The sequence below is a fragment of the Zingiber officinale genome, chromosome 8A (genome assembly GCF_018446385.1).
Source record: "Zingiber officinale cultivar Zhangliang chromosome 8A, Zo_v1.1, whole genome shotgun sequence".
Classification (NCBI taxonomy): domain Eukaryota; kingdom Viridiplantae; phylum Streptophyta; class Magnoliopsida; order Zingiberales; family Zingiberaceae; genus Zingiber; species Zingiber officinale.
Window position 1 is genome coordinate 88,043,871 of NC_056000.1, and position 10,916 is coordinate 88,054,786.

Sequence of the window (10,916 nt, forward strand, 5' to 3'; positions counted from 1 at the left end):
GGTGTGTGAATTTCTTCCATTTTGAACAGGAATGCACATACTGAATCAAATCGTTCACGCCCTGCTACTGCTTTCTTCTCATGCTTTGATATGGCTTCTTTCCTTCTTTTTTTTCCTAGCCCATAGATGACACCCTGTTTATGGTTTTATACAAAACTGTGTTATGCTTAGTTCTATTAGTAGCTGGGGGAAATTAGTAACTGATTTGGGCATGGTTATCTTATAGACCTAATAAACTATTAAATTTCTGCTTGCCGATGATTGAGAATATAGAAGGCTGTCAAGGAACAACTATTTTTATTTCTAGAGCAGTAGTTACCTTCACAGGATGTGTACCCATCTCCTTGATATGGGACATTATTCACTATAGGGCATACACAGAGTCTACCTCTGAAGGTATCCTAAAGAATTCAAATTGACATAATTTATCTAAAATGCAACTTCAAAGCCTATAAACAATGTGATTAATGACAAAGTACATTGTAGGCTGTGATATTTAATTTTGGGTGCTGCCAACAACCACCATTTGATTTAAGGCACTCATTTGTTTCAATATCTGAAAAAAGAATAAAGCAAGCATGAACCACCCACTCGTTTGGCATGCAGTTCAGTAGAAATGAATAGTCATGCAAACCTCCACTCAAGCACACAGGAGGTTCGGTAGACTCCTTGAATCCTGCACATATAGCCTTCAGCACAGCACTCCTCTCTAATTTCCTTTTTGTGGACAGAAAAGTATAGTCTTGCTATTAGCACTAATGTTATAAAATGCTTTTAATTAATACTAGTCATTTGCTAATAACAATGACAAAACCTTTCTAGGCACGTGCTTAGTTTAAATTAAATCCAATAGAACCTTAGGCATCAAAATATAAACTGTATTATGAGTTGAAATTCAGATGTTTTAAGATGAGAGACAAGGGATCATAAGTCATACCTCGATATTGAACATTATTTATGACCAAGGTGGGTAGAATACTGACATCTCCACGAGAACCATGCCCAAGCTACCATAAGAAAATGTTCAGCATATCAGCTAGGTTACTAGAAAGATGCAGTTATCTGTCCACACCGCTAATTCAGTACTTTCGTGTTGTGTGATTATTGAGCAAATCTCATTGTATAATTTTTTGCTTTTTTGTCATAGTGCATGTGAAATTGAGAATGCAATACATTAATTTAACTGAGCATCTAATCACCATGCGATTGGAACTACTAAAACTTAAGGTTCAAAAAATTGTTGGATCATTTTTATTGCACATTTGATGAAATGTTATTGTTACTATAAGAGTGCATAAAACAATACATATTTATTTGTCTTATCATGCTTTTGTTAATTTAATTCATGATTTTTTTGTCAACTTACTGTGTTTTGATTTAAAGTTTTCAGTTACAAAACATAACATGATGGTTCTTTCTAAATTGCAGTTTGCAGGTTGTGTGAAGAACCAGTACTATACGCAGACACAATATGATGAAGTGAGAATTGAATGGAGTGAATTTGTGTACTCGTATTTGAAGTGAATTGCAGGTTGTGTGAATGAACCAGTACATGTTTTTGGTTTTTTATGGCTTATTTTGATCATATTTAGGGAGATTTGTTTTGTATAAACATATGCTGAAATCATGGCTTATTTTGATCAAGGCTTATGAAGTTACCTTTTGTGATGCTCAAAATTACTGAAGTATAAAAATAATGAAGTAAAAAGAGAAAAAATACTTCACTTTATTCATAAAATCCGAAGTAAAATCTACTTATAACTTCGAAGCAATACAATTTGTTGCTGTAAAATAGTATCAACTACTTCGGTTATTACCAAAAATTCTGAAGTAGTTTCTATCTATTACTTCGATCCAGAACGAAGCTAAATGTAATTTAATCGATAATTACTTCAGGAATTAACGATATATGACGAAGTAAAAGTAATCCATTACTTCATTTTTAATCAAAGTTAGAGTAGGTATATTACTTCACAACAAATACTAAACTATGAAGTCGAAAAGGATTAATTACTTCGGTGTTTTTAAAAACCGACGAAGTTATATGCACTTTTTACTTCGTAATATGTCCGAACCCGACACCCAATACGACTTCGTTTTTTCTGGGCCTACGACTTCGAAGTTTATCCGAAGTAAAATGAATCTTTTTACTACACGCGTGTCTACTTCGGTAAAAACAGGTCTTTTACTTTAGGTAATCAACGAAGTAAAATGTCGTTTTTCACATAGTGCAGGTGTGGAGTTGGCTAGCCGTCTCATTTTCCTACATTTTAATATTATACAATTTATTCAAAATTAAGTCGTGCTTACTTACTTTAGCGTCGGAGGTGCCCTGGTGTAGCTCGATTAGCTTTTCCCATAGCTCTTTGGCACTCGAGAAGGGTCCTACTTTGTTGAGTTCTTCTTTTGTCAGTCCACATTGTAGCATGCAAGTTGCTTTGGCATCGACTTCAACCTTCTTCTTTATACTAGCGTCTCAGTTGATGCATGAGACTAGTTCTCCCGTGCCGTCACGTGGAAGTTCGAGACCGGTCTGGATAATAATCCACATCTTGACTTGCATCTTGAGGTGGTATTCCATCCGGTTCTTCCAATAGCCAAAGTCCTCACCGGAAAAGAGTGGCGGGCGGACTGTGCTAAAACCTTCTTGGAGAGTCATTAAAGAGTCTAGCACACAATAAAAAGAAAAACAAATCCCAAGACTTGATCCTGGATTAGCAGTGTGGGATGTACAATAAAAAGAACACGAACTCGAGTGGTGTTGCACCAACTTCGAGCAAAAATCTATTCGAATGGGAAAACAGATCAGAATATAGCAATTATACTAATTCTGATTGACTTCAAAAAATTGAAAAGACCACTAAAATATTGCTTGACTGGTGGTTGCACCAAATTGAAGCGACCCCGCTCTGATACCAATTGTTGGATCGAGATGCGCTAGAGGGGGGTGAATAGCACTCATGGATTTCACGCGTTTCGTATTCGGAAATCGTTCGAGGAAATGCAGCTAAAATAAAATAAACAAACACACAGAGGACCAAGGTATTTACTTGCTTCGGAGCCTGTTGTGACTCCTACTCCAAGGCCCACGTTCTTTGAACATTTACTTTGGGCAACATCTATATCTCGTAAAAATATTACAAACTAAGTACAATTAGAAGCAGTAATAATAAAACTTATAACGACAACAAAAGACTAAATCTGAAGCTCTGGGTCGTCGACATCGAGTTAAAGCTTTATCGGAACGTCTCGTTAGCAGCAGGTTGTAGAAAGATTGCTTGGAAGAAGATTAATTAACTGCTGCCTCGAGAGATCCTCTTACACACTGCTGGAGGCGCCTCCAAGCCCGTCCGAGGCACCTCCAAGCCTCCCGAGTCAGCCGTGTAGATTAGCGAAGAAACCTTTGTCGCATATCCTGCTTGAGGCACCTCCATGGCCACTCCAAGGCGCCTCCAAGCTCTGGTCCAAAGCGCCTCTAGCTCCGTTCAAGGTGCCTCCAGCTCCTCTTCACAGCCAGCTCACACTCTGTACCCGAGGCACCTTCAAGCTCCATGGAGGTAACTCGGACACTGTTCATCCGAGGCTTGCCTTGCTCATTTGTCCCTGCAAAGCATATTAGTTCATGAAACACACACATACCCTGCAAGACAAAGTTAGCACACATAAAATATAGTAAAAACAGTAATTGACAGTCTTTGGACTGTCCGGTTCTGATATCGGATTTCCGACCAGAAACCCTAGGTCGAACCGACGCCTACTGTTCCCTCTTTCAGGGAACACACCCTCACCTACTCCACTCAGGAGAGTTTTACCTTTTGCCAGTTTGGTCCTCCAGACCGATTGGACTTTTGCTCGGTGCTTAATGCTTCCGGTCTTCATGCTGGACATCCGGCCCACGACCCGTCCAAACTTCTACCCAGTTTGTGACACCAGGATTTTAACCTAGGGTTACCTCCCCCTAGGATTTTACCCGAAGCTCCGACCCGCTAAGATTTTCCGCCTAGGGTTATCACCCCCTAGGACCTAGGGTTACCACCCCCTAGGGTTTTTCACCTACCTAACCGCAGCTAGGACTTTTGCCTAAGTACACTTAGGACTTTTCCTGCAATGCTCATTCAGCATATTAGTAAACAAAACACCTTAACTTTGAACCCTTTGACATAATCAAAATATAGGTTCGATCATCGGATGCTTCTCGCACCAACATAATGCACATCTATTTCTTTGAAGCCCATGAAATGGCTCCTCCACCAAAGTTGAATATCCATCCAGACATTGATTTATTGTCAATGATACTAGTTATCCAACTTACATTTGTATAACCTTCTAGCACCGATGGGAACTTATTATAGAACAAGGAAAGAGACTTTGTCTTCTTCAAATATCCTAGAACTCTCCAATCACTCTCCAATGTTCGGTGCTAGGATTATGTGTAAACCTTGCAAGCTTGAAAATAGAAAAAGCAATGTTGGGTCATGTATAATGTATATCATACATCAAACTGTCAATAACACTTGCATAGTATAGTTGACTAATTGATCTATCCAAATTTTCTACCAATTTGTTTGAAACATCAAATAGGGTATTTGCTTCTATTAATCTTAAATGACTAAACTTGGAAAGAACTTTATCTATATAGTGAGATTGACTCAAAGCAAAACTCCCACTATGATTCATCACTTTTATTCCTAAAATAATATCAACTTCTCCTAAATCTTTCATCTTAAACTGAGAAGATCAATAAGATTTAGTTTCATTTACTCCTTGTATATTTGTTCCTAAAATCAACATGTCATCAACGCAGAGAATAATGACGCCAACAACTTTGGTAAACTTAGAGTAGATTCATTTGCCTGCCCCATTATGTCTAAAGCCATGTGATAAGATCACATTGCCAAACTTTTCATGCCACTATTTAGGGGCTTGCTTTAGTCCATACAAGGATTTAACCAATTTACAGATTTTTTTCATAACCAGGTACAAAACCTTCTAGTTGTTTCATGTAATTTTTTTTTTATCAAATTCACCATTTAAAAATATTGTCTTTACATCCATATGATGAATATGTAAATCATAAATTGATGCTAAATCACAAAAAACTCTTATTGAAGTAATTCTTGCTAAAAGAGCATATGTGTCAAAATAATCAACACTTTTTTTCATAAATCCCTTGGCTATAAGCCTTGCCTTGAAGGTCTGTAGAGAACCATTAGTGTTGTATTTTCCCCTAAACACCCATTTACAACCAATAGGTTTTGATTTAGAAGGTGGATCAACTAGCACTCATGTTCCATTTGCTAGAAGAGAATCCATTTCATTGTTTATTGCTTCCTTCTAGAAATTGGAATCTCTTGAAGTCATTGCTTCATTATATGATTTTGGATCATCTTCTAAATGCAAAACATTAGGTATTTTACTCAACACCTCATCTCTACTTCCTTCAACCAAAAACATCAATGATTGTGCATATATAAAATCAGTACCAAAAGTCTTTTCTTTTCTTACTCTTTGACTCTTCCTTGGTTCATTATGAGGTTCTACTGATTTTTGTTTCTTAGTTGAAGAAGAACTAGAATTCATAGTAGTGCTTAGTGTTGCATTTTTAGGGACTTCTTTGTTTGATTATGGATTAACTTTCGAATCTTTCAGAAAGCTTGTTTTTCAAAATTTAACATCCCTAAATTCTATAATTAGTATTAGAATTCGCATCCAACAATCTATATGCTTTTGAATTTTCAGCATATCCTATAAAAACACTTTTAAGAGCTCTAATTCCTAACTTGGTCCTCTTAGGATCCAGAACTCTATAATAAGGTACACACCCCCACACCTTCAAATCACTTAGATTTATGCTTTATTTACTCTAAAGCATGGATGATGAAGGGAAAGGAATCTATGGTGAAAAATTATCCTCGGGGGAAGAGAAGAGAAAGGATGAAGAAATCCCTTCCTTTGTATGCTTGTTTATCTTGATATAGGAAGATAGATACATGTGACATAATTTAGTAGATAAAAGAGGGCACATACATCATTTTTTGGGTATATAGTGTAATTTTATAAATTAAAAAGGGTACACGCAACATTTTTTTTAGTATATGGTATAATTTTGTGAATGAAAAGGGGTATATGCATCATTTTTCCCATCTGCTACTTTCTGTCTAATTTTGAGGTGATCGATTTTAGTTCCAAAACAATCCATTGATGGATTACGTTTCTCTTCCATTTGAAAATTTTAATGAAATAAATGACGAAAATTTTTTCACTGTGAAAACTTTTCCTTAGTTTTACTTCTGCTCTCCCAAGTAAACTGACCATTAGTTTCCTTCTTTTCCATACTTCATATGGAGAAGTTTTAGTTTTCTTTAATGGAATTTGATTGTGTACATGATAGACTATTAGCAATGCCACTCCCCATATATTTGTTGGTAATTTAGCATGCATAAGCATAGCATTGATCATATCTACCAATGTTCTATTTTTTCTTTTGGCCAAACCATTCTATTGTGGGGTGTAGGGTGCACTAGTCTGATGGATTATGCCATTATCTTCATAAATATCTAAAAATTCAATTGAAATATATTTACCATCTTGATTACTTTTTAAGATCTTAATTTTCTTTTCCAATTGATTCTCAACCAATACTTTATAGTTTTTAAACATATCAAATGTTTGATCTTTTGTTGTTATTAAATAAACTTATGTAAATTTGGAATGATCATCTATAAAAGTAATAACATATCTTTTTCCACCTCTAGTTAAGTGACCATTTAATTCACGTATATTAGAATGTATTAGTTCAAGCAATTCAGTTGTCCTTTCATTCATTGGAAAAAGTTTTCTAGTCATTTTCGCTTGTATGCAAATCTCACATTTTTCATAATTTCCATTTGGACATGAAATTAAACCATGTTGTGACATAAATTTAATTGAATTAAAATTAACATGAGATAAACCAGTATGTCATAAGTTAAATGGAGACTCAAGCATGTAAGCAGAAATATTATCTTGATTGATACTTTGTCTGAACATTCTGTCACATGAATAATCTTGTCCTGCAAATACACCATTATTAGAAAGTATAAGTTTATTTGCCTCTATGCAGCCGTAAATCCCTTCTTGTTTAACAAACTTGTATAAATCATATTCTTTCTCACATTGGGAACATGCAGTACATTCATCAAGATCATCATCTTTCCAGAAGTAAATTGTATCTCAATGGTTCCTTTTCTGAACAATATGGTAGTATCATGATTTCCCATTAAGACATTTTCTTCCTTTGTAGTAAGTTCATAATTTTTAATAAACTTTTCTCATTACAAACATGAATAGATGCACCAGAATCATACTACTAATTAGCAGATTTTTCATTTATTGCCATGTTGCATATAATTATCTTGCTTACTTTAAGATCAACAATCATATCAATGAACTTGGTGGGCATTCAAAAATATTCACAATTTTTTGTCCAACATTCCCTCCACCTTTAGTTTCTTGTAAAACCTGCATTATTTCTTTTAATGGTCTTTCTTTCACAAAAGTAACATGTCTTGATTTTCTTTTTGTCAGCAAAATTTTTGGAGGAAGTTTCAAAAAGCTCTCTCTTCTTTCCAGAATACCCTACTTTCTTAGTACTAGACTCAATGTTATTAACCTTAGAACCAAACTCTAAAGAAAATTTATTATCATGAATGTGAGTTTCTTCTTCAATTCAAATATGCTTTATAAGCTGGTTTATAGTGAAATCTTTAGAAGTGTGTAATAATTTATTTCTGTAGCCATTCCAAATGGTTGTCAATTTTACAATTACAATAGCCACTTGCAATGAATCAAACCCTTCTATTTTTATATCCTTGAGTCTAGAAATTAGGACAAGCAATTCATTGACTTGATTCAAGACAGGCTTATTATCCACTTTATGAAACTTAAAAAATTTCATGGTTAGAAATATGTCCATACCTTATTTTCATATGTGTATTTGTTCTTTAAGGCATTCCAGATTTCTTGTGGGGATTTGATCAAATGGAAGAGATCATACAACCTGTCTGATAAGACATTTAGGATGTATCCTATGCCACAAACTTCATCCTCTTCTCATTTCTTCTGAGTTGCTTTGATCTCATCAGTATTCTTCTCATGGTGCAGGCATCATGGATAGATCATGCAGTAGTAGATATGTGACAACCAATTTATTGATTATGAATAACATTTTATCCTTCCATATTTTTATCCCATCTTTATACCATGTTTTATGAGTAAGATAAATTTTTGAGCTCATTATAATTTTTTCCTAATTTTTGACATTATTTTATGATTTTGTAGGGAATTTTTGATGAATCATAGACTAAGGTTTGATTCAAACCAAATGAACCCAATGTCGAGGAGAATCTGTCCAAGAACTAAGGTGTTTATCAAGGAAGAGATATGTTTCATCTTGATCTAGTTTACCATCCAAAGAAGATTCACAACCTAAAAGTGTAACGCCCAAAAAATTCTCAAAATTATATTAGAAATCTTCTATGATTTTTCTGGAATTTTAGGATATTTTTACAGAATTTTTAGAGTAACGGAAGTAGCAATAATAAATAGAAACGTAAAATGGCTTAAGCGGGAATCGAACCCGGGACCTATCGCGTCCAGTAACCTTTAGATACCTTTAGTAACCAAGTGAACCCAGCAGGGCTATGCTGAAAGGAAAGGGGAACAATTATATTTATATTTGAGTTGGGCCGGATTACCCACTTAATATAAATAGGGAATTTAAGTGAGGAATTGTTATTTTTCTTAAACGAGAAAGCTTTTCCCTCAAACCTCACCCGCCGACCCTCTCTCTTTCTCCCTCACCTCTCGGTACCAACCTCAAGGAGACCTAGGGTTCCATCTTGAGGAGCGTAGGAGTACCTCCCGGCGATATCAAGGATACGAGGGCGCTCCTCTCCGTGAGAAGAACGCATAGACGCAAGGAGATCGCCGAAGGGATCTTCTCCACCAGAAAACTAGCGACTAGAATCTTAAGAAATCTAGCGCAGGAGGTAAGAAACCCCTCACCTGCAGTATAAGTAGCTCTTTCGATGTTTTTACGCATTAGTTTAGTCGTATGCAGAATTTTGACATGTAGGGTGTGAACTAGTACACACCATATGTTTGATAAAATGTGTAGCTCACTTAAATGCTACCACGGGCATTTTAATAGCTTAGTTAAATGCAATAGAAGCATTTATTCAATACATGCAGTTTTATTACAGCTTATATGGGACTACGGTCCAATGGGTGGGCTCCCACAGTCGCCTCTAGGTTCAGACAACCTAACTCTAGGTTCAGATAATCTAGAAATAGCAAGATAAGAAAAATTCAGTTATAACCAGTATTTTATTTTCAGCAGTGGCACTGTACTTGACTAGATGTCCATTGGGTTGGGCTCCCATAGTCGTCCCTAGGTTTAGATAACCTAGTAACCCTACTAGATTTGGGATTTGCTACCTCGGGTCTAGTTAGGGATGCGCGCACAGCAAGTACAGTTGCGGGGTCCATCAGCAGCATGATTAGTATTTTGATCTATTATTATAAATAGTTTTTCAAAATTTCACAATCAGTTATGTGAACATGATTTAAATTCAGTATTAGCATAGTTCAGTTAGCTCAGTGTTATATCAGTTTAGTTTCTTTCCATTGATAAATGTGATAGTTTCATGCTTAGCTCTTGATGTTCCAAGACTAGTTTTGATGCCATGTTTTAGTGTACATGACTAATAACTTTAGTATGTATATTCATCATGTCAGCATGTATTTCAAATAGCATGTTTTAAAAGCATGATTCCATCGTATGCATGTTTTGTGAGGTAGATGATTTCTTACTAAGCGAAAGCTTATAGATACTTCTTTTCCTTATACTTCAGATAAGGGTAAAGGAAAGATGGACTAGCAGAGGCTGGAGGGCAATGCAATGAAGAAGTGTGTGGAATAAGGAACTTGGAATAAAGATGCTTGGAAACTAGCGAACTTGAAACTTAGCATTTCTAATTTTAGTTACTTCTCTACCTTTTAGATTGTTTGTGTAGTATGCATTCAGTTTGATATTAGATAGCACTCCAAGAGTAATGTCATGCCTAGTAGTTTTATCTCATGCTTATAGAGTTGATGTATGTGATTTAGGCATGAATCAGTGCTGAAATCAGAGCTCATCTGCGAAATCAGAAACCCCCAATCGATCAGCCGATCGATTGGAGGCTTCCCAATCGATCGGTTGATCGATTGGGTAGCTGTTATACACAAACAGAAGGTCTCAGGATCGATTAGCTGATAGATTGATTCAGTTCAATCGAACAGCCGATCGATCGGGCCTGATTCCAGTGAATAGAACCTTGCTGAATTGATCCTCCGATCGATTGGTAAGTCTGGATTGATCAGCCAATCGATCCAGAATTTCCTTCGTGCACAGTAGCATGCTGAATCGATCACTAGATCAATCAACAAGTCTGGATCGATCAACTGATTGATCCAAACAAAGTTTTCGTATACAGTAGCCACCTGAATCGATCAGTGGATCGATCAGGCTAGTCCAATCGATCCACTGATTGATTGGGAGGCCTGATATCAGCTACAAACCCCTATTTAGATTCCTTGACCATAGGGGATGTAATAGATGACATGTATATCTTAGATTACACCCCTTAGCATATGTTCGATAATAAAATTCTGAATTTAGTAGCAGTTAACAAAAATTTAAATTGGTACAGCTTTCCGCACCTAGACTTAGTGATGGCCATGGATATAGCTTAGCACAGCATAATGTGACGGTCCATCCTCGTAGCCTAGTCAGTAGGAGGCGGGTCGTTACAGAGTGGTATCAGAGCAAAAGTTCCATACTTCCTACACACACATCAGCATTGAACCTGCAGCTTCCAAGTAAGGAAACGTCT